The following is a 27,456-nucleotide window of genomic DNA, read 5'->3' as shown; positions in this document are numbered from 1 at the left end:
AGTCCAAGGCATAGCTTTCATCAAAGTTCCAATTTAATAAAAGAGACATCTTGGTACATCTGTGGAAAACCCGAATCTGAAAGCTTCCTGGGTTTTCCACCCAGTTGAAAGTTCATGATCTTGTCCCCACACCCACAAGTTCATCACAGGGTCCAATCTTCTATTGCCACACTGGCATTTCCACCCATTTAGTTCCGGTCAGGTGCAGAGGTGCGGAGACAAAGAATGACCTTGGGCTTCTAGAAAGGAATGTTTTATTTTGACAACAATGCATTCTACTCCTTACTATTCCCCCTCCCAATTACCCCTCTAATGAAACAGCATAGAAAAATAATAGAGAGTGTGACAGGCCAAAGATCTTAAAAGGAATATGACTGTAGGCCTGACACACTTAGTGAAAAGTGAAAAGACATGCACAGGAATCAAGAGTCTTTCTCTCTTCTCCCACCACCCTGTGCTATGCTGCATCACAGTGATTAGAAAAGGCCTCCCCCCCCCTTCTAAAAAGAAGCCACAATACATGCCTCCACACTTGGAATTAAAAGTTGTTGTGCTGCCCCAAGGGGGCGGCAGGCCTCAGCTCCCCCCCCCCCCGGTGCACTCGCCACCTCTCATGCTGGCTATGCCCATACTCCCAGGCTTATTTTCACAGTAGGGTTTATATTAGACCCACTCCAAAAAATCAGGCTTGGGCTTATTTTCGGGGTGGGTCTTATTTTCAGGAAAACACGGTAGTATTGGGGCATGTTTGCTTTTTCATTGTAATATAAGCCTATGTGCGTGGCATTATGATAGCATATACAATAAAAAGAAACAAAGATAAAAAGAAACGATATACAGAGCTCCAGGAGAAACTGTGGAATATTAGAATATAAAATCCAGAAAGAACCTCAAAACTAGGAAGTTAATGAAGAAAAAGAAATAATTAAACATAGACTAATTTTAATTACACAAGAAGTGCCCAGAAAATTAGATCAAGTAGACAAAATTATTTTTAAAATGCCAACAAACCAGGGAGATGGCTAGCCTATAAACTAAAAAAAGAAAAAGAAATTAATACAGCAACTAGAGGATGAAGAAGGAGCGATAGACTACCTAAAGGAAGAAAAAAAAAGCATAGCAGTAAGATACTTCCAAACACTGTATAGCCACGAGAAAATAGAAGAGGAGGCTATTAAAAGATACCTACAGAAGAGGAATCTTCTAACCTTACCGGAAACAACAAAGAGAACTAAAATCAGTACAAGATCTGAAAATACAAGGAATAAATATGGAATGGGGCACTATTTACAAATTAAAACAAGATTCAAAAACGATCGGGAACAATACGGAATACATGAGAAACAAACGGAATTAGATAAAATATTATTAGGAATGGGACAAAAAATGATTGCTAGATTATATAATTTTCTTTTGAGATATAAAATGGAGGAAGAGACGGTAAAGGAGACAATGATTAGCTGGGAAAGAAATTTTGACCATAATATAGAGTTAGAAAAATGGGATAAATTATGGGAAAGAAATTATAACTTTACAACGGCAGTATCTTACAAAGAAAACCTCTATGAAATGTTTTATGGATGGCATTTGCCTCCAGCGAGATTGGCCAAAATGTACCCAAATTTATCCCCCAAATGTTGGAGATGTAGCCACAGGTCTGGAACATTCTACCATATGTGGTGGATGTGCCCCATCACAAGGAAATACTCGTGCAAAATTAGGAAATGGTTCAAAAAAATTACAGAGCGAAAAATAGAACTGAAACCAGAAGCATTCCTACTAGGACTATTAGACCAAAAAATGGACAAACAATCTCAATACATAATCATACACATACTCACTGCAGCTAGGATTGCTTTTGCACATAACTGGAAAAAAATCAATACACCCGCAGATGAAACAATAATCAGAAAAGTACTCGAATGTGCTGAGATGGACAAAATGACAATAGAACTAAAAGAAAGAGAAGAATCGGATTTTTATAAAATATGGAATAAAATTTATAAGTGGCTAGAAATCAGAAGCCAAAACAGAAGATGGTGAATGTAAATATATGGTGATATAAATAATCAATATTATTATAACTATTAGAACTACTGTTGTTATAGGACAAGATTAGAATGGAGAATTATAAACGCTAAACAGGAAAGCTGACACAGAAAGCTGTAAAATTACTTTATATTGTTATGTATGTTTTGTGTTTTGTTTGTTCCTGTGGTGTTTTTCTTTCTGTTTTTAAAGATTAAAACATTCAATAAAAATATTTTTTTTTAAAGAATCATAAATAAGGTAAGATACTATTCTACCGTGTTTCCCAAAAATAAGACCCGGTTTTTTGGGGGCTTGAAAATAAGCACTCGGGCTTATTTTGGGGGAGGTCTTACTTTTTTTTTAAGCACTTCTGCTGGCCTCGCCCTCTCCGTTGCACTGTCGGCTTGCCCATGACTGCAATGGGTCAAGCTCTCAGCATGCCTCGCCCTTCTTGGCACAGTGCAAATATAATTAATTCCAAGCGTGGAGTAACAGATAGGGGGGAGAAGACAGGTGATCTGGACATGCTGCACGACTGCCTGGCTCACAGGAGGCTCATAGGAGGTTTGCACGGCAGCACCAGCAGCAGGTAGAGTTATGGGGTAGGCAGGCGATCCAGACACCCTGTGCTGATGCTTGTTCGGTGCAGCCATAGGCAAGCCGAGAGACGGTGGGATGGAGTCGGCAGTGCGTTGAGATCGCCTCTGCCTCCCATATTCTTCTGGCTCTGCCTGCTGCTGGTGCCACTGCGCAAGCCTCCTGCGAGCCTCCCATGAGGAAAAAGAGGGAAAAAGCAAAGTGGGTGGCCGCGGAGCTGCCGGCTTTGCAAAGCAGTCTAACAAGCAGAAGTGCTGCACCTAGAAGGAGACGGGCGAAAGTCATGCTGCCAGCTGCACGCGGTTTGCTCTATCACCCCTCAGCTGTGAAACCCAGCAAGGAAGATGGAGGGCAGAGTTGTGTGTGGTGCCCATGAAACCTTTCCCACCTCCCATCAGATTAACACATAGCTCCTCGCCTTCGCTCTCACTCACTCCCACTCGCAGAGCCCTCGCCACCCCACCTGACCCTCCACTATACAAACAAACAAACAAACAAACACACACACACCTCTCTGTTACACTTAGTGAAAAGTGAAAAGACATGCATAGGAATCAAGAGGCTTTCTCTCTTCTACTACTACCCTGTGCTATGCTGCATCAGTGTGATCAGAAAAGGCCTCCCCCCCCCCCCCGATACAAAGGAGGCACAACACATGCCTCCATGCTTGGAATTAGAAGTTGTGCTGCCCCAAGGCAGTTGTGCTGCCTCAGCACCCACCCACCCCTTTCTGTGCGCTCGGCGCATCTCATGCTGGCTATGCCTATACTCCCAGGCTTATTTTCATGGTTGGATTTATATTAGACCCACTCAAAAAAATCAGGCTCGGGCTTATTTTCAGGATGGGTCTTATTTTCAGGAAAACACAGTAGTATTGGGGCATGTTTGCTTTTTCATTGTAATATATACTTTCTTTTTTCACATCATCTCTAACCATTTTATAAACAATTAAAGTTCTACTTTTCTTTGAATCTTACAGACAAAGAGGACGGCAATAACAGCACTCGGGATAACTAAATAACAAGCAACATTGAAAAGAGAAGAAAATCGAGCCAGAAATCAAAATATTTTCCGTTTCCTTCAGAAAACCACACAAATCTCCTCCTTCATGACCTGTTAGACAAAAGAGAGAAATTCAAGAAAGATTTCAAGCGGGAACAAGCAGATTATGTAGAACTGAAGGGTACATTACATGAAAAGTCAAGGGAGATTATTTTTCATTCAGCAAAAGAGGGAAATATCTGGAACTCAGTGGAGAGGAAACTCAATATTAAAGCCACGTAGAACAGATGGGAATGAAGACCTCACCCTGTGAGGAAGAAAACTGCTTGATTGAAAGCACCACTAAATAAGGCATTGTCCATATTTTTGACTTCCTCAAGAATATCAGCTGTGGAAAAGCTCCACAGATTTGCCTATTGTGGGAAAAACACAGATTGCAAATTACAGCTGATTATACAACAAGGAGCTAGACAGGAGAAAAGCCATACACATTATTTCAATGTAGCAAAAACTGGTCAGAACAGCTGCCATGTGGTTGTGTCTAGATTGTGCAAAAAATTCATTAGAAATTTCCATGTCAGACACCAGAGCATTCATACAAAAAAACCATTCAAATGTCCTTTCTGCGGGAAAAGTTTCAGTCAGAATTCTAGCCTCGTGATACACTAGAGGACTCACATAGGAGAAAATTTTTACAATGTCCTGATTGTGGTAAAACTTCCAGTTGTAATTCCAATTTGATGATACAACAGAGGAATTTCAAAGGAGAAAAACCCGTTCAACGCCCGGACTGAGTGAGAAATTCCAGTCATAATCCCCACCTAGAAATACATCAGAGGATTTGCTCCATGGAGACATCCTATGAGTGTCAAGATTGTGGGAAAGTTTTCATTAGAAATTCCCACCTCATGAGACACCAGAGAATTCACACAGGAGAAAAAGCCTTTTATTGTCCCATCTGTGGAAAAGGTTTTAATCAGAATTCCCACCTCCTGAGGCACCAGAGGACTCACACAGGAGAGAAACCCTTTGAATGTCCTATCTGTGGGAAAGGTTTCAGTGAAAATTCCTACTTGGTAACACACCAGAGGACTCACACAGGAGAGAAACCCTTTGAATGTCCTATCTGTGGGAAAAGTTTCAGTGAGAATGCCAGCCTGGTAATACACCAGAGGATTCATACAGGAGAGAAACCCTTTGAATGTCCTGATTGTGGGAAATGTTTCACAGGAAATTCCAACCTCATGAGACACCAGAGGACTCACACAGGAGAGAAACCCTTTGAATGTTCAGATTGTGGGAAAGGTTTCAGTCGAAATTTCCTTCTCATGAATCACCAGAGGACTCACACAGGAGAGAAACCCTTTGAATGTTCTGACTGTGGAAAATGTTTTAGTCAGAATTCCCATCTCATAAGACACCAAAGGACTCACACAGGAGAGAAACCCTTTCAATGTCCTGATTGTGGGAAGTGTTTCGTTAGAAATTCCCACCTCATGGGACACCAGAGGACTCACACAGGAGAGAAACCCTTTGAATGTCCTATTTGTGGGAAATGTTTTGGTGACAATTCCAGCCTGGTGACACATCAAAGGACTCACACAGGAGAGAAACCCTTTGAATGCCCTGATTGTGGGAAACGTTTTAGTCAGAATTACCACCTCGTAAGACACCAGAGGACTCACACAGGAGAGAAACCCTTTCAATGTCCTGATTGTGGGAAATGTTTCGTTAGAAATTCCCACCTCATGAGGCATCTGAGGACTCACACCGGAGAGAAACCCTTCAAATGTTCTGATTGTGGGAAATGTTTTAGTGATAATTCCAGCCTGGTGACACATCAGAGGACTCACGCAGGAGAGAAACTCTTTGAATGTCCAGATTATGGGAAAAGTTTCAGTCAGAATTCCAACCTCATGATTCACCAAAGTACTCACATAGGAGAAATTCCCACCTCGTGGGACACCAGAATACTCACATAGGAGAGAAACCTTTGGACTGTCCTGACTGTGGAAAACGTTTTAGTAAGAATTCCCACCTCATGAGACACCAGAGGACTCATACAGGAGACTGTGGAAAATGTTTTAGTCGGAATTCCTACCTGGTATTACACCAGAGGACTCACACCAGGGGTGGGTTCCTGCCAGTTCTAACCTCTTCTATAGAAGAGGTTCCACAAATCTACAGTGCCGTTTAGAACCAGTTCCAGCTCCCTCCCCCTGCCCGTCTCCACATCTTCAAGATGAAGAGCGAGAGGAGGAGTTCTGGGAGTTGAAGTCCACAAGTCTTAAAGCTGTCAAGTTTGAACACCACTGGGGTTTTTTTCCTAAAGGGTTAGGGGTGCCAGGGTCTTGTAACTTGACAGCTTTAAGACTTGCGTGCTTCAAATGCCAGAGTTTCTGAGCCAACATTTTTGTTGCTAAGCAAGAGCATTGAGTTTCACCACATTTTACAAGTTGGCCACGCCTACCCAGCCACATGACTGCCAAGCCACTCCCACTAGCCACATGGCCAGCAAGCCACTCCCACAAAGCAGGCCACACCTACAGAAGAGGTTCTAAAAAATTTTGAAACCCATCACTCACTCACCATGGAGAAATCTTTCAAATGTCCAGTCTGTGGACTTTACTTCAAGCATAAACCATCCCTTATTGCACACAAGGGAATTCATATGAGTCAAAAGTTGAGAGAAGCCTTGAATTTCATTTATGATCTCCCATTCACAAAGTGTACATGAGAAATTGACTGAATTCTGGCCTGATTCTTTTTACTCAGAACTTTTATCAGGTTTAAACTTGTAGGTAGAGAGAAAAGGAAAGTGGAAAATGGCTAACTGCCATTTTTTGGTTATTGGCAGAATCTTCTGGCTATTTCCTTTTGCAGAAGTAGTGGAATTCCTCAAAAAGAAATTTTGGATGGTGCTTTCATATGTTGATTATGGAATTTCCACACGTGGATTTTCAGTCTTCTACCTTGTTTTCGCACAGATTTTAACCCGAGAAGTCCCCAACCAGCATAAAAATAGTCCTCAAGATGCAACTATTATGAGATTTGCAATTACGGTTCCATGTTGCAATGACTGTTAAGTGAGACTGCTTTCCTTACCTACCCAAATCCCCCCTGCTCTCCCTGAAACAATAATTGAATGTGCAAGTCGCTAAACAGAATACTGGCTACCTCAATACAGGGGAAAACTCTTCGAAGCCTAGTGCAGTGTCATGATGCTTGCCTGCCATAGGCATCCCTAGGCCTCCCCCACCCTCCAAGACACCTGTGATCTTGTTTCCTATCCCTTGTGTCTGCTCGGTCCTTTACTCTTCCACATGGTCATCCCCCCCAGTCCTTCCCCCCCCCCATGGTCCTAACAGGCCTGTCCTTCCCCCAAGGATCTCCTTATGACTGACTCACATCCACCAGACTTCACACCCTCCACCTCCTTACCCTTTGAAGATATCTGATCCTCATGTTGGGGAAGGAGGGAAAGATACACATCCTTGGATTTCTTGAGTGTGTCCTGGAAGCAGCCACCATTTTCAGTGGGCCCTGGATTAGTCCCTGGACCATGCGGTGGACTTGTGGAAGCAGCTACTATTTTGCCACATTATCCACACTATTATGCAGAAGAGGAACAAACCCCTCTAAGGTATTTTGTTACCTTAACATGGGAGGGGGGGGAAATGTACAATAGAAAATGTCTCATTTTTAAAAAATGCATTATGTTAGAATGATCAGAAGCATTTGACATGCAAAAAATGGCTATTGGCAGGATGCTCAGATTTGTCTCAAACTGTGAGATGGGCAGCGATAAAGTTTAATAATAAATGAATTTAATAATAAAAAGGTCATGTAAAGCTCATTTCATAGCTGTTCCTCAGCGATGAGGACTCCACACATACAGTGGGTTTTTAACGCACTACAATTATTAATGTCAGCTTTGGAAGCCATATTAATACTGGAAGCTTCCATGCTGCTACATTCTTGTGCTTGGGAAATTAGGAGGGGGGACTTAGTAGAGGGAATGTAGTTAGACATAATAGCATTCTTCTTTTCGGTCAAGGTCATGGTATTCCTGCACTTGGAGGAGGAGTGATTGAAGGGATGTCTTGAGTTGGGACGGATTGTGATTGGACCTTGTGTTGGACTGATGGGTGCAGGGGTTGGGTTGGGTTCTTTGATTTACTGAGGAAAAACCTGGAACTCTCGGATTCGGGTTTTCCCAGGTGCGTCAGTATAACTACTCAAATAAAAGGAAACTTTGAGAAAATGCCTGCCTCTTGAGTTTTTGATTGGAGTCGGGTTCTTTTGGAACACTGACAATTAACTTGTAATCTCTCTCTTGTGCATTCTGCATCACTATGAGCAATCTGTCTTTCCCAGCTTCCCTTTCTTCTTCATTATAAATTTAGAATTTCATTTTCAGCTTCAGATTCACTCAGGAGAGAAACCTTTTAAGTGTCCAGATTGTGGGCAAAGTTTGATTGGAATTTTGAACTGGTGATACACCAGAGGACTCACACAGAAGAGAAACCGTATGAATCTTCAGTTTGTGGGGAAAGTTACAGTCAGAATTCCAATCTGGCAATACACCAGAAGACTCACACGGGAGAGAAAGCATACGAGAGTCTAGATTGTGGGTTCTCATCTGATGAGACATAAGATGATTCACAAAGGAGGAGAAAAACGATATGAGTGTACAGATTATAGGAAGAAATTCTTCAGGAATTCAGACCTGATGATACACTAGAAAAGTCACACAGGAGAGAAACTGTAAGAGTGTCCAGACTGTGGGAAAGAGGTTAGCACTAGGTCTAGTCTTATAAATCATGTAGGTATACATACAAGGGAGAAACCATTCAAATGCCTGCACAGTGGACGGTGTTTCACAAAAAAATATTCCCTTACTGTGCACAAGAAAATTCATATTATTCAGGAGGGGATAAGTTTAGAGAAGTCTTGAAATTCATTTGTGGTGTCCCGTTGGAAGTCCAGATGAAAAACTGATTACTTAACCTGTGATTCTTGTTAGATTCCTGATTCTTGTTAGTCAAACATCTTATCATGAGACATCAAGGATGAAAGAGAGAAAATGGAAAATGTTAATTCAATAAAGGCAAAGAGTACATATCTGGCCATCAGCAGAGTTAATGTATATTTATCTTAGCAGAAATAGTGCAATTTGCAAATTGAGCCTTGTAAAAGAAAGAAATGAAACATGCAGAGTTTCAGCCTTCCCTCTGGGTGTCTTCCAGACTTTAAGGCCAGATTTCCCAGCCACCATATCGTTTGCACAAAATGTCTGTGAGTCATAAGTAAGGTTTCTAAGTGGTCCCAGTAAGCTGCTGAAGCTTCTAAAGAATACATTGTAAAAAAAAAATATGGACAGAGGTTGTTGCTTGAGCAGAAAAAGCATTGTGGTTTTGATTATAGGGTTCTTAGGTTCGTTAGCAACCCCTGCTGTGATCTTCTTGGAGGTGCCTGCTTTTTACCCTGGTGGTAGCAGCGCCAAGATGCTGTGAAATTTGTTGCAACTGCCTTGGTGTTTCAGCTGTGAGAAAGAAATTATATGGTGGCAAATGATTCATTTCTAAAAAAAATATTGCGTGGGCTCTTTAAATAGCTTTTGAGAATGAAAGAAATGGTATTGTCAGCATTACTGTGAATGTGGGGATAAGATAAATGTAAAGCTGTCCTCTCAACCAGTGGTGGGTTACGGATTCTGTTCCAACTGGTACGGTTGGAGGGCCCCGTCGTCACCCACATGGATGCGCACGGTGCATGCACATGTGCAGCGCACAGATGCGTTGTACTTGCCTGCGATGCTTCCGCAAGCCTCCGAGATGTTCCAGCTGCTAGGCGGAGCATCGGGCAGGCGCCTTACGCACCATGTATCCAGTGCTCCGGGCAGGCTCCGGTTTTCCCGCACCAGGGCGTACCGCCTGCAACCCACCACTGCCCTCAACATATGGGAGATAAGATATTTCCATTTCTTTCTTTCTTCTCTCAGGGCTTCTTTTTTAAAATTTCCAAATAATCTGTACAAGTAAAGAGAGGAACAATAATTGGAGCAGAGAACTGGAATTTTAGCTATGCACATGAATGAGCTGATTTTGCTGAGATTAGAAGACATCAAAGAATTGCAGTTTTGTTCATTTCACTAACGCAATTCAGAGGACTGGTTATATATATATTTTCTAGTGGGTCACGTTGCATATGATCTCTCTGCAAAAAAACCATGGAAGCCAGGATCAGGTCAGGGATGAGGAGGAACCAAGAACCTCTTGGTTTGAGCCTCCAGCTCCAGGTAGCTTCAAATTTAAACATGCTTGAAAGTTTCTAAATTTCAAAAAACATTAAAATGATATTTAATGTTTCACTTTTTGGTCTTTTCTTTTTTTTTGCATAACTGTCATTTCTCATTCTGCTTAGGAGCTAAAAAAAACCTTGAAATGGCCAAAGCCTCCGAATCTTTGACAGGGCTATACTGTAGTGCCGTGATGGCGAACCTGTGGCATGCGTGCCACAGGTGGCACACGGAGCCATTTGTTCGAGCATGCAAGGCGTTGTCCTGTCAGCTCCAGGGCGTATACATGCGCTGGCCAGCTGACTTCTGCCTTCCTTTGAGGCCGTTTTTCAGGAACGGACATGCGGTTTGCTCATAGGGCCGTTTTTTGCCCTCCGGAGCCTTTAGGAGGCTTCCGGGGCAGGAGCGGGGCTGTTTTCACACGTGCACTTGCGGGGGAATGCGTGCTCGGCATTATGGGTGTGGCATGCCCATGCACAACCCCCCTGCGCTCCCCCCATTTTTGGCATGGGAGCCAAAAAAGGTTAGCCATCACTGCCGTAGTGCATAATCTTGTATTCTGAAGCAATGCTTAGAATCCACCCCAGTGAGGACAAATTATATTTAGCGGCTATGGTTTTCTGATTTCTTTGGGGAATAAAGTGGGATACTAAGACAGGGAAGAGAAGACAGGGAAGAAGACCTTGGAAGAGTTTGTGGCTTTGTTCGCTACCGCAAGAGTCCATTGCAAAGAGTGTAACTTCTTTTTTCTCTTGAAGGGAAAAGCCCCCGAAGGCAAGAAACAGGAGCAACAGGTATGTAGTATAGTCTTTATTGTAATTGTACAAAATAAAGACAATGAAATTGGTTTTAGTCTCACTGATGCAATCACATGACAACAAATACAAACAACATAAAATAGCATAAAGAATAATCCCAATGCAAGTAATTAGGGGAAAAGAAAAAAGAAAAAAAAGTATGAATCTGAGTATTAAAATAATAAGCTTATGTGCAGAGCAGAAATTGAATTAATTTAATTCCAGTATACAAAGAAGACACATTAAAGCACGAGAGAAATAGGAGAATATAAAATCAAAAAAACCCTCTTTACAATAAAAAGATAAATTAGACCCTCAAAACTTGCTGACACTATGTCGCTAACAAAACTGCGCAAATTAAAAGGCAGCCCAAACGCCAGAGCAGCTGGACACAGGGCCACCCCAGAAGCCACCAGTCCACAATCAAGAATACTCCATTTCCTCAGAAGAAAAGTCTGAAGATCAGGTAAAATACATTTTCTGGAGAGTGAGGGCGAGCTGATTGCAAAAATGTTGGGCTGGATCTTGAAAGTTGCAGCCTTGATGTTGCTGTTGAAGCAGCAGGAAGAGCTCAATGGGTAGATTTTGTGGGGAAGAAGATGCAGGTTGGGGTAGTGATGAAGGCACCAGGTTAGGGACTGGGAAATACTCAGTTCCAGTCCCGCCTTAAAGTGTGAAACCATCTGTGCAACTTTGGACAGTCCTATCAGGCCTGGGTCTAAAAGCAGCAAAGGAAATGACGTGACTGATTTAAAAGGCACAAAACCAAACATCTGGTGTAAGGGCTCAAGGATGCTGGATGGAAAGCCACGAGTTATAATTCAGTGTTAGGTCAGACATAAAGACGCCTTCCACGAGCTATGGAATATTGAGAGGCAAAAAGTATGTCATGGTAGGTAGGTAGGCCTTCTGGGGGACATTTACCCTGTAAATTGCAGTATGCTACCATATATAGACTATCACTCCCTCTTTCTTAGACCTCATTTTCCAGGCCCTGCTGCGTATTATTCTCTCTGTGTGGTCTAATGGAGAGTTCTTTGCAGGCCAACTTACAGAGGAACATGGTATTTAGCGTTTAGCAGATATACCATTTCCTCCTCCAGAAGGAAATGAACATGGCATGCTGGGTGCTCTTGGATGCAGCCCTGGCCGGCAGGAGTGAAGCTGGCTCCCTTAAAATGTCTGGCCTGATGGTGCTCCCATGTAATTGTAAAAGATTGGCCGAAGGATGAGGCAGGACGCAGTCTGAGGCAACTAACAGCCAACTTTATTACAGACAAGACAGCAACTATATACAGCAGTGAGTTCAGTACCTTTCCTGCCTGACAGCTATTTATACGGAGCTGTCAGGCAGGGCAACCAATCAGAGACTCCTGACAGCCCGCGCACAGCCAAGCCGCGTCTTAGCCAATCAGGCGCAGCTTGGCTGTTGCTGGCTGCCAGGACACAACAGTAATCAATCCTTGGGACCCACAGGAAATCAGTTTTGGGTTGTAGAGAAGTTTTGATCTCCACTGAGAGACACCCCTAAGAAAGCTGATTACATAATTCTGTCATTACCTTGTAGGGCTCAGCCCATAGCTAATCTCCATAAAGTTAAGTAGCATCACCTTTCACTATTTCACTTGGCTCAATTTCAAAGATTGGTTGCTAGAAGTCAAAAATGTCTTGATAGTATTTAATCATTGAAAACGTCTTGCAGATGCCTTAGGTAGAGACGGGAGAAGCATTTCCTATCTGGAGATGGAGGTCAAGGGAATAACATCTGTGCCTAGAAAGCTGAAAGCACCATAGGCGGGCTCAATGGTTGATTTTAAGGAGTTAAAACCATCGAGGACCGTATTGCCAGAAAGGATGGGCGGAGAGAAGAAGGGCAGAGGGACTTCCTCTTCTGGATGACTCATGGGAGGAAGGTAGTGTATAGAGCGCCTTTTATGCTCTTCCAAGGATCGAAGCAGCAGCTGGAAGGTGAGATGAGGGCAGGTGGGAGGAGAGTCAGGGAAAATTCTCCTTAGTTCTAGGCTGCTTCTCTCCTTGATTAGTTTCATCCAGTTTCTTGTCCAGCCTGTCATAAAAATTTCCCTATATAAAAAAACAAAGGGAAACCACAAGCAACCACAAGCAATAAATCTTACTTTAAGATCAGAGGTTTTATTGTTTCATCAACAATTTTGAACATGAATAGCAAACATAGCATTATTTAGATTAGCAACTTATTGCAATAAGCTTCCACTGGCATATCTGAATCCAGCAAGGATTAGCTACGGCCAGTGGACCTGAACTCTTCCCAAGACATTCTTTTTATACTTTTCTGCATGCATTTCACAACTTACTTCCTTGTTCTGTCTTACTGACTGTCACTGATCATCACTCTGCAAAAACCCATGTACAGCTGAAGTTCTCAGACACTTGTTACTTTCAGTTCCTCGTTTCCCTCTCTTTTGTGACAACTCCTCAAGTATTGGAAGACCGCTATCATATCACCGTCTAGTCTAGTCCTTCCTTTCAATACACAATTCATTCCCATTTCCTGCAACCCTTCTTTATATGTTTTTGTTAAGTCCTCGAGGCTACGACGCCATTCATTGACTATCATTGCCTGCCCCTGATTAGTTGAGACGCAAGCAGCCAGCTGGCGGGAGAATGCAGCCATTCTATTGGTTCAGCGTCTGACAGCTCTAGTATAAAAAGGGCTGTCAGCTGTCAAATGTTGCTGTTTGCCTGGTCGAGATTTGCCTTACATTTTGCCATGCTATACTGTTAATAAAGGTTGTGTTAGCTTCAACCTGCCTTGCCTCAGTTCCTGTCTGCCTCGTTCTCCCTACAGAACAGTTTTAGCCTCCAGCCCCCTAATCATCCCTACTGATCTTCCCTGTGCTCTTTAGAGAGTCTCAACACCTTTTTTTTCTATTGTGGGAATCAAAAATGGATGCAGTATTTGAAATGTGATCTTACCAAAGCATTATAAATTGGTACTAACACTTCAGATGATCTTGATTCTAGCCTTCTGTTTAGGCAGACTAGGATAGAATTAGCTTTTTTGGCCATTGCATCACACTGTTTATTTAAGTGATATTTAGGTGATTGTCCAATACAATACAATAGTAGAGTTGGAAGGGACCTTGGAGGTCTTCTAGTCCAACCCCCTGCCTAGGCAGGAAACCCTATACTGTTCCATACATGTGGCTATCCAACATCTTCTTAAAGACTTCCAGTGTTTGGGCATTCACAACTTCTGGAGGGAACTTCTGTTCCACTGATTAAGTGTTCTCACTGTCAGGAAATTTCTCCTCAGTTCTAAGTTGCTTCTCTCCTTGATTAGTTTCCACCCATTGCTTTTTGTTCTACCCTCAGGTGCTTTGGAGAATAGTTTGACTCCCTCTTCTTTGTGGCAACCCCTGAGATATTGGAACAATGCTATCATGTCTCCCCTAGTCCTTCTTTCTCTAGGAAGTCCACTGGATCTTGAAGTCCACTAGGACTTCAAAATCCATCTTACAATTACTGCTATTGAGCCAGGTTATACGTATTCTGTACCTTGACATTTCAATTTTCTTGGCTAAATGTAAAACCTAAATTTCTTTCTCCACTGAATTTCATTTTGTTGGATAGGGCTCAGTATTCAAATCTGTTGAGATTCTTCTGTATCTTGAGTTTGTCTTTTGGGGTGTTGGCTATTCCTGCCAGTTTAGTGTCATCTCCAAATTCGATGAGTTCCCCTCCACTCATTGAAATTGTTTATGAAGACACTAAAGAATACTGGGCCTAAGATAGAACCTTGAGGTACCCTTTTGCTTACTTCTCTCCATATAGATGTATTTCCATCGACTAACTGTTGAGTGCGGTTTGTCAGCCCGTTACAAATCCATCCGATGATTATGATATTCATTCCGCATTTTCTTCATTTACCAACATGTAGATTGTGCTCTACTTTATCAAATGCTTTACTGAAATTCCAGTACACTTTGTCCACAGCATTTCTCTGGTCTACTGATTTAGACACTCTCAAAAAAGGAAATAAGCTTTGTTTGGCATGATCTTTTTTCGACAAACCCATGTTGGCTTTTGGTTAGAAGTTTGCTTGCTTCTAGGTGTTTCCAGATCTGTTGCCTGATTATCTTTTTCAGGATCTTCTCAGGTATTGATATCAAGTTGATTGGTCTGTAGTTTTGTGAAAAGTTCTCCCTTTTTTGAAGATGGGTGCTGCATCAGTGTTCTGAACCAAGTCACACTAGCAAGGCAGGGTTTAAGTAGCATCTGTTTATTACTCACTTATCACAGTGCCCCATACATCCCTGCGACCCATCCGCTCGCACAGAGAGGGACTTCTCCAGGTGCCGTCCACCAGACAGTGCCGAGGGGCGGCGCCTAGGAGCAGAGCCTTCTCTGTGGCGGGCCCAGCCCTGTGGAATGACCTCCCTCCGGATATTAGGACTACCTCTGACCTCCGCTCCTTCCGTGTAAAGCTCAAGACCCACCTATTCCAAGTAGCTGGCCTGGCTCAACCATAATTTCATATCGCTCCTGACGGTTTTTTTAACTTTGTAATTTTATTTAGGGGATTTTAAATTGTGATTTTAATTGTTTCCACTCATCTGTCTACCTCCTCAATGTACACATATACGTCTTTATTCTTGTGTATGTTTTGTCCATATTTGTATTTTATATGTTTTTATTGTACGCCGCCCCGAGTCCTTCGGGAGAGGGTGCGGCTAACAAATAAAATATTATTATTATTATTATTATTATTATTATTATTATTATTATTATTATTATTATTATTATTATTATTATTATTATTATTATTTGAAGCACCAATGGTGCCAGTGAAACTCCGCCCCAGCCCTCAGCCCCCAGCCTGGATTCACCTGCTGTAAAAAGTAGGTATCCGGGTGTGAGTCCCTTGGTGTGAAATGGGGCCCAGGGAGGCAGTTGGGTTTGCTGATTGTATACTTGGCTCCTCGCTATACATCAGCGGCCCTGCCCGAGCTCCTCGAGCTGATCTCGGAGACGGCGGTTGAGATCCCCAGGCTTGTGGTTATGGGGGATTTCAACCTGCCGTCGACGGGAGCAGCGTCTGAGGTGGCTCGGGAGTTCATGGCTTCCATGACAGCCATGGGCCTGACCCAGTTAATTCAGGGCCCCACACACGAAGGTGGCCACACATTGGACCTTGTTTTTGTATCTGAGCAGTGGACGAGTGATCTGGGTATAGGGGACTTTGTTGTTACACCCGTCATGGTCGGATCACTCATGTCTCCGGCTGGACTTCCCTGGCGCTACCCCCCACCGCGAGGAGGCGGGACCAGATGGTCCAAGCTGGTACCGCCCCAAGCACCTGATGGAGCCGGATAGGTTCCAGACGGAGCTTGGGCCATTACCTGTAGCCCTGACCCGCGCTCGGTCGGAGGACCTAGCGGCCGCCTGGAATAGGGCGGCGGCTGGGGCCTTGGACCGGGTTGCGCCTTTGCGACCTCTCCTGCGGCAGCGACCCACCCGGGCTCCTTGGTATACCGAGGAGCTGAGGGTGATGAAGCGCCATAGGAGACGTCTAGAGAGCAGGTGGAGGTCCTCACGCTCCGAATCTGATCGAACACAGGTAAGAGCCTATTTACGGACCTACCTTGTGGCATTAAGGGCGGCCAAACGTAGATATTGCGCTGCTCTTATTGCGTCCGCGGATAACCGCCCTGCCGCCCTGTTTAGGGTGACCCGCTCCCTCTTGTCACAGAGGACGCAGGGGGCACCCTTGCAGGGCAGAGCAGAGGAGTTTGGGGAATATCTGCAGGATAAAGTCGCTCAGATCCGGAGCGGATGGGCCCCCTCCAGTGGACCAGACGGGCCGCCAACAGCGAGTCTTGTGAGACCATCCTGGGAGGAGTTTGATTCTGTTGCCCCCGAGGATTTGGATAGGTTGCGTGGACGGCTATGACCCACCACATGTTTAATGGACCCGTGTCCCTCCTGGTTGGTACTGGCATCTTGGGAGGTGACCCGAGGCTGGCTTCTGGGCCTGGTGAATGCCTCATTGGGTGAGGGATCCTTACCAGCCGCCTTGAAGGAGGCGGTGGTGAGACCCTTACTTAAGAGGCCTGCACTCGACCCAATGGAGCTAGCTAACTATCGTCCAGTCTCCAACCTTCCGTTTTTAGCGAAGGTTGTCGAGAATGTGGTGGCGCAGCAGTTTCCACAACACCTTGACGAATCCGAGTATCTAGACTCACGCCAGTCCGGCTTCCGACCCGGGCACAGCACAGAGACAGCCTTGGTCGCGTTGGTCGATGATCTCTGGAGGGCCAGAGATAGAGGTTGTTCCTCTATCCTGGTCCTATTAGACCTCTCGGCGGCTTTTGATACCATCGACCATGGTATCCTATTGCGCCGGTTGGAGGGGATAGGAGTCGGAGGTACCGTTCTGCGGTGGTTCGGCTCCTACCTCTCCGACCGGAAGCAATGTGTGTTGACAGGGGGACAGAGGTCGACCCCGAGGCCACTCACTTGTGGAGTGCCACAGGGGTCGGTCCTCTCACCTCTCCTGTTCAACACATATGTGAAGCCGCTGGGTGAGATCATCCGTGGTTTTGGGGTTGAGTGTCACTTCTACGCTGATGATACCCAGCTGTATATTTCAACCCCAAACCACCCCAACGAGGCTGTCGAAGTGATGTCCCGGTGTTTGGAAGCCGTCGGGGTCTGGATGGGGGACAACAGACTTAAACTCAACCCCTCCAAGACTGAGTGGCTGTGGCTACCGGCACCTCGGTTCAGCCAGCTGATTCCATCGCTGGCCATAGGGGACGAACAATTGCCCCCTGTGGAACGGGCGCGCAATTTGGGCGTCCTCCTTGATGCCCGGCTGTCAATGGATGACCATGTGGCAGCCGTGGCGAGGGGGGCGTTCCACCAGGTTCGCCTGGTGCGCCAATTGCGCCCCCTACTGGACCGGGATGCCCTACGCATGGTCACTCATGCGTTGGTGACGTCCCGCCTGGATTACTGCAACGCTCTCTACATGGGGCTGCCCTTGGGACGCGCCCGGAGACTGCAGTTAGTTCAGAACGCAGCCACGCGGGCTGTGATGGGGAGTACAAGGTACTCCCACGTAACACCTCTCCTGCGCGAGCTGCACTGGCTACCTGTGGTTTTTCGGGTGCGTTTCAAGGTGCTGATTACCATCTTTAAAGCGCTCCATGGCACGGGACCTAGTTACTTGCGGGATCGCATCCTCCCACATACATCCCTGCGGCCAATTCGCTCACACAGAGAGGGACTTCTCCTGGTGCCGTCCACTAGGCAATGCCAACGGGCGACACCAAGGAGTAGGGCCTTCTCTGTGATGGGCCCAACCCTCTGGAATGACCTCCCCCCCGACATTAGAACCACTACTGACCTCCGCTCCTTCCGGCAAAAATTGAAGACTCACCTGTTCCGATTAGCAGGCCTGGCATAATTACAACTGTCCCTCCTGGCAAATGTATTAACTGGTTATTTTAGGGGTATTGTTTTTAACTTATTGTGTGTGTTTTAGGGGTTCAAAATCCTATATTTATATATATTGCTTTGTACAGTTCTTTTAATTCCATTTTTAACCACCTCCATTCCAACTGTACATATTCAATTTTTATTGTATTTTGATATATTTTGCATGGACTGTACACCGCCCCGAGTCCCTTTTGGGAGAGGGGGCGGTCTAGAAGCATGAATAATAAATAAATAAATAATAAATAGGTTCCTAGCTGACCATGAGGCAAAAAGGGAAATAATGATACCCACAAGTCCAGAGTTCCAACAACAAAAGCATAATCCGAGACTCAAGTCCAAAGTCCACAAGGAAAGTCTGAGGTTCAGAGTCCAAAAACACAGTTTAAAGTTCAAGAGACAGGATCCCTCAAAGCCAGGAAGATGTACACCAAAACAAACGTGTGTTCTCAAGAAACATCCTTTTACCCAGCATCTGGTTAAATCGCCCTTCTCCAGCCGTTCGTTGGGAGGAGAGGTGGAGCTGCTTCCCCTCAAGCATCCTTGCTGACCTCCTCTGTGCCTCCCTCTGGTCTGCTCTCCTCACCTGTAGATCGAGTGGATGAGCGGCTCTTCTTAATCAAAGGTGGTCTGGAGATTGTCATCTGTGCTGGCCTTCTGTAGCTGCTCTGCTTATTTTTTTAGTTCCATGTCTTACCAGGAACCATGGTGCTTCCTATTGGTGCTGCATCCATGTATTAACCAGGTTTAATTGTGCTTTTAAAAAAATAGCTATTGAGGACTTTGGGGGATGCTCAGTCGTATACAAGTACTTGCCTATTTGTTCCCTGAGCCTTCAAAGTTACTATGGCACTGTAAAGGCAGGCGTACACTTGGTCCACAAATTTGTGGTCATCGTAGCATGTGCTCAGTCACTGCACATTAGCAGTTGCTGTGGTTATGAAGGCAAAGGAAAAACTGATGGACCAATTTGGGTTCTGTCAACCGGTGCACATATACAATTGCCACTGTATCCCATACTCATGATCCCCATTTATGACCTCCCCAGCTAGCTTCTGACAAGCAAATCAGTGGAGATACCAGCAGGAATATCAGGTCCCATATATTTCTGTAGGGACACTGTCGTTCTGGAGGGAGGGGGGAGCCTTTGGCAGATCTCTGTATGGAGTTTCTGTTTATATTTCCTGCTTTGCTTTGCTGTAATTTTTGGGGCCTTGGGAGAGGGGAAAGAATATGTTTCAAGCCAGGTGCCTTATCTCATTTCTGGAGAAGAGCAGCAGTGTTGCGTTGGAGACTGGCGTTTATCCCCTCCTCAGCCTGGGTTTCTCATAATATCTTTACACTTTGAGATTGGCTTCATGATGTATTTATGAGGGGCTCTGTCTGCACTGTTTTAATTTACTCGTTTAAGCAGGAAACTGAACTCCTGCCTAGATCTCTTGCAATCACAATCTTCCAGTAAAATTCCTTTCCTTTTGAAATGGCTTCTGTTTCAAGAGTTCTGCTTTCTTGAGAGGATAAGTGAGGCAGAACCTTACAAGGAATTTGCAAGGAACAGTCATTTCAAATTGCCTTTAACAAACCACAGTGATTTGCTTAAAAACTGCAGAGGAACAGATGTAAGTGTGCAGTCTCTCATGTGACCACATGCTCACGATCGGACTGCTTAGTGTCCAGGTGTCAGTCTCAATTGTCGTCAATAAGTGAGGAGTGCTTGAACTGGGATGTTACCACAGAGCGGTTGTGGACAGTATTTTCTGCCCATATTTGGAGATGAAGACTTTCACAAGCAAAACAGGTGCTTCAAATCTTGCAGAGGCCTTAGGCATCATTTCATCAATTATAGCCCCACATTTCTAAAATTATCTCAGAAGGTTTGATTGTCACCATTTTGGGATATTTTCTCAGGTTTAAAAGACATGGATTTTTGACATATATACATTTGTATGTTTCTGTATCTGGGTTTCTCTCTGTGTTCATATGTCTGCAATTAGATAATCTATATCCAGCACTTCCAGATATATTTGATGATAAGCCTTTCTGTGGTAAGAATTTGTGATTGACCCAAATCAACAAGAGAATTTCATGATTGAATGGATACCTGAACTTGGACCTTGGTAGTCTTCCATGTGTCAAATGGATCATGACGAATGTAAGGGTTATTCTAGCAATGTGGCATATTCGCTTTTTCATTGCAGCGTATATTTTCTTCTTTTTTCACATCTTCTATAATCAATTCTATAAACAATTAACATTACGTTTTTCTTTGAATCCCATAGGCAAAGAAGATTGCAGTAAGAGCACACTGGACAACTGATAATAACAAGCAACTTTGAAAAGGAAAGAAAATCAAGCCAGAAATCAAAATATTTTCCATTTGTTTCACACAATTCTCCTTCTCCAGCAGCAGATGGACAAATGAGAAAATTAAGAAACATTTCAAAATGGTGTAAGTAGATTATACAGAACTCAAGCTTACATTACATGAAAAGTCAAGGGAGATTTTTTTTTCAGCAAAAGAGGGAAATATCTGGCAGTTCCTGGGAAGGAAAAACGTCACTTGGAGAGTCACATAGGGCAGACAGAGATGCCGTCCTTGCTCTATGAGGAAAAAAACAGATTTAATTAAAGCAACACTAAACAATGGATCACACATGTTTTTGTAGTCAAGAATATAAGTGTTGGAAAAGCTACATAAATGACACAAGTTGTGCAAAAAGCACAGCGTGTAAATCACAGCTGATTATGTACAAGGAGATCCACACAGGACAAAAGATTTAAAAGTGGTCCCAATGTGGTAAATACTTTAGTGAGCATGACAACATGGTAATACATCAGAGGACTCACATAACATATGAGTGTCCAGATTATGTGAAAGTTTAATTGGAAATTCCCACCTCATGAGACAACAGAGGACTCACATAGGAAAGAAACCTTTTGAATGCCCTGATTGTGACAGAAGTTTCAGTCATAATTCCAGCCTGGTGAACCACCAAAGGATTCACTCAAGAGAGAAGCACTTTCAATGTCCTGATTGTGGGGAAAGTTTCAGTAACAATTCTCACCTCGTTAGACACCAGATAAATCACACAGGAGAGAAACGATTTGAATGTCCTGACTGTGGAAAAGGTTTCAGTCAAAATTCCAATCTGGTGATACACCAGAGGACTCACACAGGAGAGAAACCCTTTGAATGTCCTGTTTGTGGGAAAAGTTTCAATCACATTTCCAGCCTGGTCAAACACCAGAGGACTCACACAGGAGAGAAACCCTATGAATGTCCTGACTGTGGGAAAAGTTTCAGTCAGAATTCCAGCCTGGTGACACATCAGAGGACTCACACAGGAGAGAAACCATTTGATTGTCCTGACTGTGGAAAAGGTTTCAATCAAAATTCCAGCCTGGTGATACACCAGAGGACTCACACAGGAGAGAAACCCTTTGAATGTCCTGATTGTGGGAAAGGTTTCAATAACAATTCCAGCCTGGTGACACACCAGAGGACTCACTCTGGGGAAAAACCATATAAGTGTCCAGATTGTGGGAAAAGTTTCCTTTGGAATTCTCGACTGGTGAGTCACCAGAGGACTCACACAGGAGAGAAACCGTATGAGTGTCCAGACTGTGGGAAAGATGTCAGTACTAAGGGTAGCCTTCTAAATCATATGCTTATACACACAGGGGAGAAACCATTTAAGTGTCCTGAGTGTGAACGGTGCTTTAGGAACCCTTCCACCCTTACTGCACACAAGAAAATCCACTTGAGGCCCAAAGTGATGAGCGTAGAGAAGGCTTGAATTTCATTTCAAATGTCCCATTGTAACTTCAGCTGAGAAATTGACTCTTTAATTTGACTACAAAGAATTTGCCTGATTTTTTGTCATCAAATATGTCATGGTATTTTATGGGAAGGAGGAAAGACAAGAAGTAGAACATGTTAATTTGATAATGACTGTCTGGCCATCAGCAGCAGAAGTTGCTGGATATTTATTTTTGCAGAAATTGTGCAAATCTGCAAAAATCTTTTTAGGAGTGTTCTTTCCATTTCTATCACAATAAATTATAGAAATGCCACATGCAGAGGCCCGCCTTTTTCTACCTGGGTGTCCTCGATATTTTCAGCCCCAGAATTCCCCAGCCAGCATCTCTTCAGGATAAGAGCACTCAGGCTATACTCCGTAAGATATTGTGTCTTTTGACATAATGAGAAAATAAGAGGAGAAGAGAAATAGTTTTATCTTTTCCTAACAACTGCAGTGGGATCAACATTTATCCCTTCCTAACAATTCCAGAAATTCATTGCACCAAGCATGTCTGCTCAGATTGCATCAAGACTGAGGCACGCAAGTGGAAGAAACCATGTGAATACCAAATATATTGGGGGAGTTTGGGGCAATGACAAAAGCAGTGTAGAATTTCAGATGTAAAGACTGTTCTGCCCTACAAGTGACCTTCATGGAGAAGAGCTATAGGAATATAGATCCCTATTAGGATGCTGCCATTCTGGTGGGGAGGGCTTGAATGCCATTTTATGACTTTTCCTGTTTCTGCTCTTTTTTCAACTTTGATGTACTTTCCTGGGAATGGGAGTGGGGAGGAATTGCCTGTAACCATCTGTTTTGTCTTTCCAGTGGACTATTGCAATCGACCTCTATGTAGCTTAGAATCTAAAATCTTCTTCACTTCGTAATTGGTCTCTCCTTATACCACTATTGGCTTGGGTACTGGCCCTTTCTGCGGTCTCAGCCTTGAGCTGACAGCAGGCTTTAGCAGGCGACTATGAAAGACCAGTTGCACTTTCCCTAATATGCGTGGTTGGCTCAGCTGAATTGTTACTGGGTTAATTACTTTCACTATCAGAATGGGCTCTAAGAATTTAGGTCCTAGCTTTTTGCTGGGCAATTTCAGTTTAATGTATTTGGTTGACAGATAAACTCAATCTCCCTCACGGAAGGTTGGAATGATTGGTGCTTGTCTTTTGTAAGCTTTCACGGCTTTGGCTAGCACTTTTTAAATGATTCTATCCATTCAGCTAGAATCATGGAGGAGGGTGGTTCTCTTGGTAGTTCGGGCATGGAAATGAAATCCATTCTGCTGGTGACCAGGAAGGAGGTCAGTCAGATGCTGCTGTGCACGGTGTTGTTGTAAGCCACTTCCGTGAAGGACAGTAGGTCCGCCCAATTTGCTTGTTGGTAATCCACGTAACATCTTACGTATTGTTCTACCATGGCATTCGTATGGTCCACAGCTCCGTTTGTGCTCAGATGAAAATCCGAACTAAATCCCTGGGTCAATCCAATGGATTTCAGGAACTCTCTTCAAAGCGGTGAATTGGATGCCTCTGTCTGAAATAATTTGGCGGGGCACTCCGTGCAGCTGATAAATCTTCTTGACGAACATTTTTGCCAGCTTCTTGGCTGAGGGTAATCCGAGCAGGCAGTGAAGTGAGCTTGCTTAGAAAACAAGTCAATTATAGTCCAGATGACTGTATTTCCTCCACTCTCTGGGAGTTCTACGATAAAATCCATGGCAATCTCTTCCCAGGGCTAGCTGGGGTTAACCACCTGTTGGAGAGGTTCAGGTTGTTTTCCTGGCCATCTTCATGGTGGTGCAGGTGACACAATTTTTACATAGTCCTCCACATCGGCTTTCATTTTTGGCCACCAGAACTGCCTTCGGGCTAAGTGGAGGGGTTTTAGGAAGCCGAAGTGACCGGCTAGTCGTGAGTTATGGCTGCACTGCAAGACTTGTAGTCTCAAGTTAGTGGGGATATGTAACTTAGATTCCTTCCAAGCCAGCCCCTCACTCATGGTTAGAGTGTCTTGGTTCTCCTCAAATCACTGGTTGGCTGGGAGTGCTGCTGTCAGTTTTCTCCCCACGGGGTTGGCTTGGCACCTGGTGGTGACTTGCGCTGCTTGTTGTGAAGTGAGGATGATGGCATGGGGAACTTCTTCCCTCTGGCTCTCAAATTGTGGTTTTCTTGACAGTGCATCAGCTAGCAGATTTCTCTCTCCCCTCCCCAGGATGTACTTCAGTTCAAAGTTAAATTGCCGGACTTACCTTATCTCCCTCAAAACAAAACAGAGTCTGATTTTCTTTTGACCACGAAATAAGCGCTTGGCCTTATTTTTGGGAAAGTCTTATTATTTTTTAGGTGCAGGAGGTGACGAGCATGGTCACCTCATGGCTGCTGTTGTGTTGCAGTATTTTTGAGGAGGGCTTATTTTCTAGGAAGGGCTTATTTTAGCGCATGCACTCAAAAGCCCGATTGGGCTTATTATCCGGGGAGGTCTTATTTTCAGGGAAACAGGGTATTGTGCCCATTGGACTTGCTCGGGGGAGAACTTTCGGGATGTCTTTAGGGCTTCAAGGTTTTTGTGATCAGTCCAGACCTCAAAAGGCACCTTACTCCCTTCCAAAAAGTGTTGGTGCTCAGCTTCGGTGGCCTCCACTGCAACCACCACAGCCTCGGGAGTAGAGGGTTTCAAGGAGGATCCAGATCCAGTCCTGGTAGCACTCTCTGTAGTTGCCATCTTCTCCTCCATCTTTCCTGAGTCTTTACGCTGCCCAGCAATCAGGGCTCAGGATCCCAGACAGCACCCAGCTAAGCAGGATTGAGGTTTTAAAGGAGATTCAGGTTAATGTCAGCCTGGTAATGACATCTTCTAACCTAAAAGCACCAAAAACAAATATAAGGGATAAATCTCAAGGGTGCTGGATGGAAAGCCATGAGTTCTAATTCAGTGTTAGGTTAAGCATGAAGAAGCCTTCCATGAACTGTGGAATATTGAGAGGCAAAAGATGTATCTGGTAAGTAGGCAGGATGTCTGAGGGACATTACCCTGTAAATTACAGCATGCTACTCAGGAAATGCTTTGTACGCCATCTTGAATTCCTGAATGAAAAGACAATAAATAAAATACAGGTAGTCCTTGACTCAGAACAATTCATTTACTGAGTGTTCAAAGTTGCAACAGCACTGAAAAAAACTGATTTATGACCTTTTTCACACTTATGATCACTGCAGCATCCCTCTGGTCATGTGACTTACATTCGGATACTTGACAGCTGATTCATATTTATGACAATTGCAGTGTCCTGGAATCATGTGATCCCCTTTTCCAACCTTCTGACGAGCAAAGTCAACGGGGAATCCACTTAACAACCATGTTACTAATTCAACAACTGCAGTGATTCACTTAACAAATGTGGCAAGAAGGGTCGTGAAATGGGGCAAAACTTACTTAACCAAATTCTCACTTAGCAACATAAATGTTGGGCTCAACTGTGTGTGGTTGAGGACTACCTGTATATGTTGAGGTTATTATATTTCAGCTTCCTCCATACAACAGAGCTTTGATCCGATAGCCAATACGCCCCTATCACCATCTAAACCTTACTAGATCTGCGTTAAAAATGGCACTGTAGGGTGTCCCTGTAATAAAGTTAGCCTAGTGATCAGTCAGCCATGTGCTTTGGTGGGATATTCTATTTTTCCTTTTAATGTATTTTTGAAGTATTTCTTCTACTACCGTGTTTCCCCGAAAATACGCCAGGGGCTTATATTTTTTTGACCCACGAAATATGGCCTTGGGCTTATTAAAGGGGAGGGCTTATTATTTTTGGGTTGCCGGGCGGCTGCTCCCTTGTGACTGGGTTCCCGAAGAGCCGGGCACAGCCTCAGGGTCGAATGGCTGTGTTGCGCTGTCGCAGCAGCAACGCAGCAGCCATGAGGTGACCAAGCTTATGAGCAGCCGCCCGGCAACCCCCTTTTCCAGCCGGGTACAGCGCCGCTGACCGACCTAGCAGTACCCGGAAGGCACCAAGCAACGCGAGCGCCTGTTCGCCGCCCTCCGCCTCCCGTGGCTCGGTGCCTTCGGAAAGCCCCTAGGTGAGTGAATGGGGCTCTGCATGGCTGGAGGGGAGTTCGCAGCGGCTTTTCCTCTCCCCGCTCGCGTGAAGGGCATCTGCGCTGCTGGCGCCGTCCGCCGCTTGTTTTTTTTTCCCAAAGCACGGAGGATGGATGCCGCTCTGGAAGTACGCTCTATGGTTGTACAATCCACAACCATAGAGCGTACTTCCAGAGCGGCATCCATCCTCCGTGCTTTGAAAAAAAAAACCAAGCGGCGGACGGCGCCAGCAGCGCAGATGCCCTTCGCGCGAGCGGGGAGAGGAAAAGCCGCTGCGAACTCCCCTCCAGCCATGCAGAGCCCCATTCACTCACCTAGGGGCATTCCGAAGGCACCGAGCCACGGGAGGCGGAGGGCGGCGAACAGGCGCTCGCGTTGCTTGGTGCCTTCCGGGTACTGCTAGGTCGGTCAGCGGCGCTGTACCCGGCTGGAAAGGGGGGTTGCCGGGCGGCTGCTCATAAGCTTGGTCACCTCATGGCTGCTGCGTTGCTGCTGCGACAGCGCAACACAGCCATTCGACCCTGAGGCTGTGCCCGGCTCTTCGGGAGCCCGCTCGCAAGAGAGCAGCTGCCCAGCAACCCCCCCTTCTTCAGCTGGGCACAGTGCCGCTGACTGACCTAGCGGTACCCCGAAAGCACCAAGCAACGCAAGCGCCTTTGCCCCCACCTCATTCCCGTGGCTTGGTGCCTTCGGGATACCGCTAGGTCGGCGAGCGGTGCTCTGCCTGGTCGGAGGGGGGGGATTGTCCAGAGGGTTTATTTTCGAGGGTGGGCTTATATTTTTGCGCACGCAAAAAATGTCGCAAGGGTTTAGTTTCAGGACATGGTGTATTTTCGGGGAAACACGGTATATATTGACAATTGTCCCCACTTTCTTAGCCCACAATTTCTAGATCCTGCTGTATATTTTATAATAAATAATAAATTTGAATTTATTAGCCGCTCCCTCTCCAGACAGGACTCGGGGCGGCGTACAATAAAACATATAAAACATAAAACATATGTGCAAACACATAAACATCCAAATACACACATATACAAAGACATACATGCACGGAGGAGGTAACAAATTACATCACATTTAGACAATTAAAAGTCACCATTAAAATACCCCATTAGTAATACCACAATTTAAAATTTAAAAGGACTGTCAGGAGGAATAAGAAAAAATTTACGGTTGAGCCAGGCCAGATAATTGAAAGAGGTGGGTCTTCAGCTGTACACGGAAGGAGCGGAGATCGGAAGTAATCCTGATGTCACGGGGGAGGTCATTCCACAGGGCTGGGCCCATCACAGAGAAGGCTCTGCTCCTGGGTGTCGCCCCCCGACACTGTTTAGCG

The 27,456-nt window shown here is 44.7% G+C and overlaps 1 protein-coding gene across 4 annotated transcripts in view; it reads left to right on the top strand.

The window, feature by feature from the left end:
- Positions 1–27,456, top strand: part of LOC309384267 (uncharacterized protein) — a 69,723-nt gene that overhangs the window by 34,110 nt on the left and 8,157 nt on the right. For 2 of the 4 annotated variants that reach the window (XM_081937551.1, XM_081937552.1), the window contains one exon: positions 20,487–21,779. The gene's annotated coding sequence lies outside the window, so the exon portion shown is untranslated. Of the gene's footprint in view, positions 1–12,588; positions 12,697–20,486; positions 21,780–27,456 lie in introns of those variants that run through there. The other 2 variants (XM_081937550.1, XM_081937549.1) reach the window with 2 other exon arrangements.

Source organism: Natrix helvetica (genome assembly GCF_964273705.1).
Source record: "Natrix helvetica genome assembly, chromosome: 1".
NCBI classification, from domain to species: Eukaryota; Metazoa; Chordata; class Lepidosauria; order Squamata; family Natricidae; genus Natrix; species Natrix helvetica.
Note: the sequence above shows the minus strand (reverse complement) of the source record. Positions and strands in the feature narration are given on the sequence as shown.